Source organism: Scylla paramamosain, chromosome 8, assembly GCF_035594125.1.
Source record: "Scylla paramamosain isolate STU-SP2022 chromosome 8, ASM3559412v1, whole genome shotgun sequence".
In the NCBI taxonomy this organism is placed as follows: Eukaryota; Metazoa; Arthropoda; class Malacostraca; order Decapoda; family Portunidae; genus Scylla; species Scylla paramamosain.
The window spans coordinates 15,112,040-15,124,539 of NC_087158.1; the positions used below are offsets into that span (position 1 = coordinate 15,112,040).

The 12,500-nt window shown below is 41.4% G+C and overlaps 1 protein-coding gene across 5 annotated transcripts in view; it reads right to left on the reverse strand.

The window, feature by feature from the left end:
* LOC135102836 (guanine nucleotide exchange factor for Rab-3A-like) overlaps nt 1–12,500 on the reverse strand; it is a 78,751-nt gene that overhangs the window by 63,394 nt on the left and 2,857 nt on the right. For 4 of the 5 annotated variants that reach the window (XM_064008400.1, XM_064008398.1, XM_064008399.1 and 1 more), the window contains exon 1: nt 2,957–3,204. The exons of the other annotated variant lie outside the window; for it this stretch is intronic. The gene's annotated coding sequence lies outside the window, so the exon portion shown is untranslated. Of the gene's footprint in view, nt 1–2,956; nt 3,205–12,500 lie in introns of those variants that run through there. 5 annotated transcript variants of the gene reach the window in all.

Sequence of the window (12,500 nt, forward strand, 5' to 3'; positions counted from 1 at the left end):
AAAAAATAGTGGAAGATGGCCAGGAGAGAGAGAGAGAGAGAGAGAGAGAGAGAGAGAGAGAGAGAGAGAGAGAGAGAGAGAGAGAGAGAGAGAGAGAGAGAGAGAGAGAGAGAATAGTGTACTCAAGAACTAAGAAAAGAGGGTGAGAGAAGGACGAGGTGAAGGACATAGAAAAAGAGAGAAAAGGGAGAGTAGTAATACCGAACAGGGAGGAGGAGGAGGAGGAGGAGGAGGAGGAGGAGGAGGAGGAGGAGAAGCGAAAAAGAAATGACTGATAGATTCCTCGACACACACACACACACACACACACACACACAGAGAGAGAGAGAGAGAGAGAGAGAGAGAGAGAGAGAGAGAGAGAGAGAGAGAGAGAGAGAGAGAGAGAGAGAGAGAGAGATTGGGATGAATAGCCAGGTAAGGAGTGAGAAAATAGTATGAATAGGGAGAGGGGGAGAGGAGAGGCGGGAAGGGAGATGGGACGAGGGAGAGGGAGAAGGAGAGAGAGCAGCTGAGCCACCAAGGACAACTCCCATGTAAACAGGTGGTATCCCCTCAGGCCTGACCCCTGGTGGAGGTCACACACACACACACACACACACACACACACACACACACACACACACACACACACACTAAATTAACATGTATGTTTTCTTTCCTTGTGTTTCTCCGTACCACCACCACAGCAACAAATATTACTACTACTACTACTACTACTACTACTACTACTACTACTACTACTACTACTAATAATAATAATAATAATAATAATAATAATAATAATTACTGCAATTAAAAAACACGACTATTAACTTCAAGAACGTAGGGAGGGAAGAATGCTGTCGTTTTATTTTGCCTGCATTCCTCTTCTCCTCCTCTTCCTCCTAATCCTCTTCTTAGTTCAAATCTTCCCCCTCTTTTTTGTTGTTTTTGTGTCTTCTTCCTACCCTTTGTTATGTTGTATTTAGCAGTAGTAGTAGTAGTAGTAGTAGTAGTAGTAGTAGTAGTAGTAGTAGTAGTAGTAGTAGTAGTAGTAGTTGTTGTTGTTGTTGTCGTTGTACTTACGTTGTTGTTCTCAGTATCTTTTCTATTATTTTGTTATTATTATTATTATTACTGTGGCTTGGTTTCTATGGCTTCAAGCTATTACTACTGCGGCTCTGGTAGGTATTAAAGGTTTCAACACCCCCTACCACCAACACCACTTCCATCACCACCACAAGCATTGCTGCCACCATACCATCACCCCCAATACTACCACCACCACAATATTAGTAAGCAAACATTCTCATCACTACGTTACCACCACTACTGCAACCACAACCAATGCCACCATCACCATCAACATTAAACTATCACCGCTGCCATGAACAGCCATACATCCCCACAGCCTCATGGCCACCATTATCACCACACAGCTTCATCGCTCGTCAGGAGTTGGTGCCAGAGGTATCAGTCTATCAGTCTTCTCCAGCTATTTTTCTGTCTAGCTAGTATCTTCTGTTATTCTCATTAGCTTTCCCGCCCTCCTCCTCCTTAGCTCTACCGAAGTGTCATCTCTCACTCTCTGCCAGCCCATATACGTAGATCTGCTCTCAATGGCTCTCTCTTTCTCTCTTCGTCAGTTCTTCATCTCCTCTCCTTACTAAACCAAAATATTCCAGTGCCTAATCTCTAACTTTCACTTATTGCACAGGAAGTTATTTTAGTTTCCAGAAACTCTATCGTGGTTTTGGTGACAGTTTAACAAATTTTCTGCTTCGTGAAGAGGAAAGACTCTTGAGAATGTTTCATCCTTCCTCTCTCTCTCTCTCTCTCTCTCTCTCTCTCTCTTGGCTTTGAAAATCCTTTTATTTTCATTGGTTCTCAAGGAAGTTATAATAGTTTCCATTTTTTTTTTTTTTTTTTTTGTGATGGTTTAACAAGTTTTCTGCTTCGTGAATATGAAAGGCAGTATCGAAGACGTGTTTTTATCTCTCGTTGCCTTTGATAAGAAAAAGGTTATATATATATATATATATATATATATATATATATATATATATATATATATATATATATATATATATATATATATATATATATATATATATATATATATATATATATATATATATATATATATATATATATATATTCGTGATCTTTGTGACTAACAAAAGGAAAAACAGCACATCTGTTTCATCTTTCTGTTGTCTTTGAAAATTGTCCTGATGAGAGAAATGTGCTTAGCAATACGGGTTTAGTTCTCCACAGAGCTGAACATCCCCCGTCACCACCACAACACTACCATAGCACTATACTGTACATCATCACTATCACCACCATAGCCTAACGCACATAGAGGGCTGCTAAGACATCAACACAGCTATCTGGCGTTCGCTTTTCTTGTTTCTTCCTATAAAATCCCTTGTGGGTGACTCAAGTTCGACAAAGTGTAGTTAGTGATTGTCTCGTAATTTCTTCACTTTAAAAAGTTTTAATGAAGAAATGTAAGACTATGTATGTAAAAATATATCTACTTTTACTAATTAACTGACTGACTGACTGGCTAACTTATTCACAAAGCAACTAAATATGTATGCTACTTTTGCTGATACCAAGGACAAGGAACGAACAAACAAATCGTCTGCATTCCTTCGCCTACACACACACACACACACACACACACACACACATACACACACTATTCTCTTCCTACATCCTTACTTTCTTTCTCTCTCTCATACCCTGATGAATGAAGAAAAGAATGCTAAAGATAAACATGCAGATCAGTCTATTTACATGTCTCTCCTACACACACACACACACACACACACACACACACACACACACACAGGCAGAACAACAAACCTAATAAAACCAATAAATCATTCCCTCAAACAACAACAACAACAACAACAACAACAACAACACACACACACACACACACACACACACACACACACACACTCACCACTGTAGTAGGTTAGCAGAGACGAAGAGAAGAAGCAGTGCAGGACAACCACACGGAGACGCACACCCGAAATAGGCACACACACTTAACAGGGGCAGTAGGTAATGGTGCTATAAATCCTCAGGCACGTGGTGGGGGAGGCAACACAGGGGAAGGCAGTTTGGTACGATAGGCAGCAAGGATGAGGGAGCGAAGCGCGCGGCACGCACATCCACTCGGACCAACAGCCAACCTCTCACTGAGCTGAACGATGTGTGTGTGTGTGTGTGTGTGTGTGTGTGTGGCTCCCTCCCTCTCCCTGCCTCCCATTCCCTTCCTCCCTCTCACTACCTCCCTCTATTCCTCCTCAGAGTCCCGGATCCCACAACAAGGCAGAGGAGAGGAGAGGAGTGGGAAGAAGAGATGGTGGTGGTGGTGGTAGTGTGTGCATTTTTTTTTCTTTCAAATAACTCTCTATCTTTTTGTTACTAAGTTCTTTCATGTCCTCATAACGCTGCATGTTCCTGTGTTATTTTATTTTCTAGTGCACAGGATATTTGATTTACGAAGGGAGAGGGAGAGAGAGGAGAGACGAGGAAGAGATGGTGATAGTGGTGGAGGTAGTGTGCATTTTTTCTCTTTCAAATAACTTAATACCAATTCCTTTCCAACTTCTTTTATGTCCTCACAACTATGTCTCCGTGTTATTTTGTTTCCAAGTGGACAGGATATTTAATTCAGAGAGAGAGAGAGAGAGAGAGAGAGAGAGAGAGAGAGAGAGAGAGAGAGAGAGAGAGAGAGAGAGAGAGAGAGAGAGGGGATGACGTGTATGGGCGCACTTCCTTCAGTTATCAACTTCCTCTACTTTATCTATACATTTTTGCGTCATGTTTCTTTGTGTTTTTGCCTCACGGTATACGCAATGAGATACTGGACTATCTAAGGTGTGTATGGTATGTTACTTAGGTATGCTTCTTTCTTGCTTAAATTAACAAGTTTTTATGAGTGCATGTGGACAGATAAGGTATGGTTCAAATTATAACTTCATTTCACAATAAAGTTTACGAAGAAGAGATAAAAACGTTACAGCTCTGCGCACGTGTTTTTAACTGCGCGTTTACGTTTGTGGTGTGTGTGTGTGTGTGTGTGTGTGTGTGTGTGTGTGTGTGTGTCATCGAGTAACACCTGCTAGTGAGGGTGGTGGTGCTGCTAAAAACCTGTTTTCCACGAAAGAAATGCTACTGTTGGAATTTAAAGCTTCTAAGAAAATATGAATAACATTGAACCGTAGACAGGTGAAGGAAATTCCTGGTAACACACACACACACACACACACACACACACACACACACACACACACACACACACACACATATCGGCAAAACGTTTCTGGCCTGGCAACTCATACCCAAGCTTATAAATTCATAGAAATCACACAACATTACTTGTACAGCCTTGATCAAACGTTATCTCACCCTACCCTCCACCACCACCACCATCACCACGTCATTCCTTTCCTGTCCAGCTCTTCCTCGCATGACTCAAGTGTAAATCTTTGCCCTCGGGAATGTCTGGTGATAACGTGTCTCCCTTTATCCGATAGCCTCTCACATGCGTCATCAGTGCCACCCCTTCCCAACACCACCCAATCTCTCTCTCTCTCTCTCTCTCTCTCTCTCTCTCTCTCTCTCTCTCTCTCTCTCTCTCTCTCTCTCTCTCTCTCTCTATATATATATATATATATATCACGTGCTATGTTATCTGATAAGCACATATTTGCCCCACCCGTTGCGCGGAATTAACATCGCATTATAAAAATAACATAATAATAATATCTTCATAAAATGTTAACAGTAGCAAAATATTATCATAAATATACATACAGCACAACAAAGAAAAAATAATAACATTACGAATATACATTTACAATGACGTACGTATTAAAAGGTTAAGGGACACAGGATATTGCAAAGCTTCACTGAATCATGTTAAACAAGTAGATAAAGAAAAGTAAATTCGTTTTACCATAAGAAATGTAAGCAGCACACACACACACACACACACACACACACACACACACACACACCAATTCGTAACACGCACATCTTGGAGAGAGAGAGAGAGAGAGAGAGAGAGAGAGAGAGAGAGAGAGAGAGAGAGAGAGAGAGAGAGAGAGAGAGAGAGAGAGTAGATACATGACAATTTAATGAAGAGAGTAACATACAGACAGACAGAACCCTAAATGTAAACACTGACCATATTGTAGATATAAAGATGGTATTATAAAGACAACCACCACGACGACGACGACGACAACAACAACAACAACAACTCTTCTGTGATTTTAATGTTGGCTCCACCATCACCACCGCCACCACCACCGCTGCCACCAGGGTTTAATGAACTGAAGCGACCGTCCCTCCCTGACACACAATGAAGATATATTTGTGGCACCAGGAATATACTAGGAGCAAGCAGAGAGAGAGAGAGAGAGAGAGAGAGAGAGAGAGAGAGAGAGAGAGAGAGAGAGAGAGAGAGAGAGAGAGAGAGGACCACATCTATGCGTATAATACATGCTACATTATCAACTTCCAACTTTTGTATATCAGAAAATGTAGAAAAAGTAGGGGAAGGAAAGACAACAAGAACAAGAACAACAACAACAACAACAACAACAACAACAACAACAACACGAAAAGGAAGGCACTGATAATAATAATAATGATGATGACAGCAACGTATACTATACGTACAAAGATAATGATGAGAAACAAAAAAACAAAAAAAGAAAAAAAGAAAAAGAAAAAGGAAGCGGAGGAAGAGCAGGAGGATGCAAACGAAAATAACAATGACAACTAGAGAAAGAAATAAAAAAATAATAACAATAAAAGCAGGAAAGAAAAAAAAAAAAAAAAAAAAAAAGCAAGAACCGCACGCAACACCACACAGCGTTGCCAGACGTAGCGACAGATGCAACAACAACAACAGAACCCGTTTTCTGTGATGGCGGTAAAATGAAGATGTATACATGTGAGCCGAGTAACGCCATGACCAGTAAAGCCAGAATGAATACCCGCACACATGTTGCAATGGGTTAAACTGCAGCGTCATTAGATTATGTAAAATGTGAAGAAGGGCGGTGAGGGAGTGAGGTTGAAAGGAATGTAGTATAAGGGATAAGGATGTAGAAGGGAAGGGAAGTAGAGTCAGGGTGATAGAGAAGGATAAATGTGTAAGAAAGTTGAATGAGAGAGAGAGAGAGAGAGAGAGAGAGAGAGAGAGAGAGAGAGAGAGAGAGAGAGAGAGAGAGAGAGAGAGAGAGAGATAAGGACGAGGATGATCAAGAAAAGAAATGATAGAGCCTGCATTTCTTTCACCAAACTAGAGGTGACATTGAAAACATTTGGGAATAAGATCTTGAAAATCTTCTTTGCTTTCCACTTACATCATCATCTCATCTGACTTCTTAACTAGTCTGCTTCCCTCCGGCAGTTCCTAAGACCCAGACAGCAGGAATGAAGTCCATGGTCCTGCATCGTCTTTGCTTCTATTTATCATCTAACAAATACTACAGACTCTTGGCAATTTCGCATCTGATTTCTTAACTAACCTGTGAACCTCCGGCGGCTCCTAGGAGGTAGACAGGAGTGAAGTCAGTGGTGCTGCATCGTCTTATCTTCTACTTATCATCTAACAAATATCAGATTTCTAGCTATTTCCAACATGATTCCTCTACTGTGTGCATCCCTCCTTCAAGTCAGACAGCAGGAGTGAGGTCAGTGCTGCTGCATCTTCTTTGTTTCCTATTTATACAAACATCATATTATGTCTGATTATTCCAAATCTGAATACCTTACTAATTTGCATCCCTCCTCAGAGTCAGACAGAAGGAGTGAGGTCAGTGCTGCTGCATCTTCTTTGTTTCCTACTTATCATACAAAGTATTACAGATGCCATCTTTATTAATCTGTCCATCCCTCCGGCGGCTCCTAGAAGATATATACACAGCAAGAGTGAGCCCAACGTTGCTGTATCTTCTTTGTTTCCCATTTATCATCGAACAAATATCGCAGATTCCTGGTAATATCCAATCTGATTTCTTTACTGATCTGCATCAGTCTGGTGGTTCTTAGTGGATAAACAGCAGGAGTGAGGTTAATTCTGTCATCTTTGCTTTCCACAATACGATTATTTATATAAATTAACCCTTTTATTGTTATGTTAGTATTTTATCAACATTGAGACCACTGTAATAAACTGTTTGGATGGACATAAAGGAAAATAATGAGTCTATTTTCATCTTTGCTAAGCTACAGAGGTACGTTTTTAAGATACTGTAATACAGGAAACAAGTCCTTTAGAAGGTGTAGATGATAATGACAAAAAAATTACTAGCAGTGGAAAGGAATTAATCTGCGCCCCTCCTGTGAGCCCAAAACTATATAATTCTCTATTATCTTTGCCGTGAGCCAGACAGCAGGAGCGAGGCCAAGTGGGCACCAAGGGCGTAGGCACCGCAGGCTGTCCTTCGCCCCAGCAAGTGAAGTAGGGAGGGTGGATATGTAGGCTACAGGCAGGAGGACAAGGACAGGGAAGAGAGCTAACAGCAAGGTATAAGTCTGAGGAAATAAAGGGTCGCTAGAGAGAAGGCAGTCTGAACACGAGGAGAGTAGCATGTCCTCCCTGTTCTCTCTCCTTATTCCCTGTTCCTTTCCCTCCTTCCCTTAAGTGAGCACCCTGTCTCCCTTGTTCTCTCTTCCTGTTCTCTTCCCTCCTTTCTTCAAGTGATTGCCTCGTTCTGTCATTTCCCTGTTCTGTTCCGTCCCTCTACCTGTTCCCTGTTTCCCCTCTATCAAACGAGTACCCTGTTCTGTGCTCTGTGTTCTTCATGTTTTATCCTCTCCCTCTTCCTGTTACTTGTTCTCTCTGCCTCATATGAATACCCTGTTCTGTATTCTCCCTGTTCCCTGCTCTCCCTGCCTCAAGTACGTACCCAGCCTGTTTTCCCTGCTCTCTCGCGTCCTTCCCCTGCCTGCCCTCCATATCCTCTCCTTATTCCCTGCTTTCTCTCCCTCAAATGAGCCTGTTCTGTTCTCTCCCTGTTCCCCACTCTTCCTACATCAAGTGACCTGTCCTCCCAGTGTTCTCCCCCTCCTTTCCTCTCCCTCCCTCACGAGCCTCAATCCCTACTGCATCCATGGAGGACAGCGAGGCAGGGCGAGGACACAAGGGGCATGACAGAAGTGGGTGAGGGGTGGGTTGGTGGGAGAGGGGGTGGGTGAGGGGGAGGGTGAGGGGGTGGGTGAGGGTTGGTAGGGGTCAGGGACGGCAAGTGGAAGGTGGATAAGTGGTATGTGGTATTGGATTCCTCTCTTAACTCCACGTATTGCTTCTATCTTTCGTGTTGAGGGAAAGAAGGAAGAGAGACAGAGAGAGACAGAAAAGAAAGAAAGAAAGAAAGAAAGAAAGAAAGGGAGAGAGTAAGAAGAAAAGAAAAAAAAAGGAAAGGAAGAAAAGAACAAAAGATGGAAACGTGCATTAAACGTTGTGAGCTGTAAGATAAACAAAAAAAAAATAATAATAATAAAAATGAACGAGAGAGAGAGAGAGAGAGAGAGAGAGAGAGAGAGAGAGAGAGAGAGAGAGAGAGAGAGAGAGAGAGAGAGACAATCTTACACAATAAAGAAAATAATACGATAGGATAAAAAAAAAAAGATGACTGAAGTGGAAATTATATCACGACTTTGCTTTTTTTCTTCCCAGAGAGAGAGAGAGAGAGAGAGAGAGAGAGAGAGAGAGAGAGAGAGAGAGAGGATATGAACCCGTAACATCAATACAATAACCTTGACAACAATGAACATGATGTCTCAGATGTCCCCTTAACCTTTAGGACTCCTCTTCCTCCTCCTCCTCCTCCTCCTCCTCCACCACCACTACCACCACCACCACCACCACCACCACCTCGAGTATCGGAAAGAAGTGAAAAGTTGTGTCTTAAGGAGGATAATCTGGTTATAAGCTGACAGTCTCTCTCTCTCTCTCTCTCTCTCTCTCTCTCTCTCTCTCTCTCTCTCTCTCTCTCTCTCTCTCTCTCTTCACGAATGTCTCAATTTGGATTAGACAGTGCAGCTTCGTCGTTGGGGCCAAGAGGTATGCTGCTGTTTCGTTCGTTCTTCCTTTTGTGTTGTGTTTTATTCTTCTTCTTCTGCCTCTTCCTCCTTCTCTTCGTTATATTTCTTTATTATTTACCCTTCTCCCCCTCCTCTTTTTCTGCTTCTTCTTCTTCTTCTTCTTCCTCAAACTCCTCTTAGTCCTCTTTTTATTGTCTATCTCTTCCTCGTTCTCCTCCTTCTCTTCCTTTCCTTGCTGCGCCTCCTCGTGCTCCTCGTCGTCTTATTCTCCTTCCCCCTCTTCCATCTTTCTATCGTTTTTTCTTCTTCTTCTTCTTCTTCTTCTTCTATACACAAGCCTTTATTATCATATTCCATCTCTCCTCCTCCTGTTACTCTCCTTTCCCTCTTCCGTTTCTTTGTCTTTTTTTTCCTCTCTGTATATAAGTCCTTATTATCATATTATATCCCTCCTCCCTCTTTTCTTCCTCCTCCTCCTCCTCTTCTTCCTCCTCCTCCTTCTCCTGACTCACTAAAGCAGAACAACAGTCTCTACGGCACACCTCAAGGACAACACACACACAACACACACACACACACACACACACACACACACACACACACACACACACACGTGAATGCTTCTTACATACCTACGGGGCCAGAGAGAGAGAGAGAGAGAGAGAGAGAGAGAGAGAGAGAGAGAGAGAGAGAGAGAGAGAGAGAGAGAGAGAGAGAGAGAGAGAGAGAGAGAGAGAGAGAGAAATCTGAGGTGGATGGTGAAGCTAAAAATCAATACTGGCTTGGAGAGAGAGAGAGAGAGAGAGAGAGAGAGAGAGAGAGAGAGAGAGAGAGAGAGAGAGAGAGAGAGAGAGAGAGAGAGAGAGAGAAGCTGCGTAGTGGAAGGAGGGAGACAGAGAATGAATAAAGAAAAAAAAAACATGACATTAGAAAATATAACTGTAAAGGGAAATGAGAGAGAGAGAGAGAGAGAGAGAGAGAGAGAGAGAGAGAGAGAGAGAGAGAGAGAGAGAGAGAGAGAGAGAGAGAGAGAGAGAGAGAGATGAAGGAGAGAGACAGGGGAAATAAAGAAAGAAGGAGGGAGAGGAGAGAGGGAAGAACAGAGGCCAAATATCGAAAAACGAAATAAGGGCAGGCAGAGAAAAAAAAATGGAATGAAAAAAAGGAAGAAGGAAGGTAAGGGAGAGAAAGAGAAAGAAAAGACAAGCTAAAACGAAGTAAGAGGAGGAAGAACGAAGGAAGAAGGGAGAAAAAGAGGAAGAATAGATGAGTTGGAGAAGGAGGTAAGGAAAGAAAAAGAGAAGTTGGTAGATGATGTAGAAAAGGAAGGAAAAAATAAAGAAGGAAGAAATAAACGAAGGAAGGACGGACGAAAGAAAGAAAGGAGGGAAGGAAGGAAGGAAAGAAGGAAGGAAGGAAGGAAAAATGATGCAGAAAGGAAGGGAGGAAATAATGCTAGAAAGACGATAAATTTGAGGAGAAAAATGAAAGAAAGAAAGAGGAGAAAAAGAAGAGAGGAAGTAAAGTGAGAAAGAGGATAAACTTGAAGAGAAGGATGAAAGAAAAAAATGATGAAGAAAGAAGAGAAGTTAGATTCATGCATAAAGGAGGAGGAAGAAGGAGGAAGATAAAAGAGAGAGAATGAGACAAGCAGAAGAACAGAGAGAAAAAAAGAGAAGAGGAAAAGATGGAAGGAAGGAAGAAAGAACGAAGACACGAGAAGAAGGAAGGAAGAAAGGAAGAAGGATACAAAGCAAGGACACATAAATTACATGAAGAATCCACACAAAAAAAGAAAGGGAAAGAAATTAAGAAAAATGGGTGAAGGACATGAGAGAGAGAGAGAGAGAGAGAGAGAGAGAGAGAGAGAGAGAGAGAGAGAGAGAGAGAGAGAGAGAGAGAGAAAGTCTACTTAACAACAAAAAGTAAACGAACCGAACACAGAAAACGGAAAACGGTGGAAAGTAACGAAAAATAAAAAGAACAAGAAATGATAATGAGAGAATGAGAGAGAAAGAGAGAGGAAATGAGAATAATAAAGAAGAAAGAAATGAGAGAAACTTTATTTAAAGAGAAAATAACACGAGACAGTGTGGAATGTGGAACAGAGAAAGTGGAAAGTGGAGGAGGCAACGTAGACTACGAGATGAGAGAAAGAGAGAGAGAGAGAGAGAGAGAGAGAGAGAGAGAGAGAGAGAGAGAGAGAGAGAGAGAGAGAGAGAGAGAGAGAGAGAGAGAGAGAGAAGCGGGGGGTTGAGGGGAAGGATTAACCGGAATACCTTAAGAGGCCAATACTGTTCTCGATATTGGGAACACACACACACACACACACACACACACACACACACACACACATACTGATAAGATTATGTGACGTAGAAACATTCCCTTTCCGTAATACGTCACAAATGCGTCACCAATATAAATTCATTTTACACAACCGTTAACGACACTTTAATAATGTATTTGTGACGTGTGTGTGTGTGTGTGTGTGTGTGTGTGTGTGTGTGTGTGTGTGTGTGTGTGTGTGTGTGTGTGTGTGTGTGTGTGTGTGTGTGTGTGTGTGTGTGTGAATACTCTCCATATCACTCGTATTTTGGGAGTTCATGAAATGTGCTTTTTTTATTCTATCACATTCAAACTTAATATAAAATCATCGTGTTGGTAATATATATATATATATATATATATATATATATATATATATATATATATATATATATATATATATATATATATATATATATATATATATATATATATATATATATATATAAAACTCTAACATTCCCATCATTAAGTATAACACATCGCTGGGTGAATATCAATACCTGCAGTACATTAGTCTGCATGGCAGTGCAATGACACGTGTCTGTGTTAATAGTACGTGTTTACAGTCTGTCTTGTACTGCCGTCATAGCTCAACAAGATTCTGCATCATCGAGAGTGAAAAATAATAAACACTAGTAAGAACACGTCTGGAATTTGAAGATAGTCACACTGAAGGAGCAAAGCGTTGACGTACGGAATTTAGTAGAATTTTCAAGGCTGTTCTTCGTGATTCTAGTGATAGTTCAACGAGGATTCTACATCATCGATAGGAAAAAGAAAAAAAAAAGATAAAAACGCTGATAACAACACGTCTGGCATTTGAAAATAGTCCCGCTGAGAGCAAAGCGTTTGTAAGATGTTAAGTGCAAAAGGCGTGAGACAGGTTCAAGAGGAGGCAAGATCTATGGGTAGTGAGGAGGGCAGATGGTAAGTCCTGAGTGTCTAGAGTCTGCTTTATGTAGGCTAACTCGCCCTTTTGCAGTGTGCTTATTCTAGTGTTTGTATGTTCTTAATGTGGAGACCATAAGCTCGTGTAGGACGATGGTGGAGTAGGAACTGTTATAGAGTATATTATTATGTTTAACTGTTATTGTACTCGTATA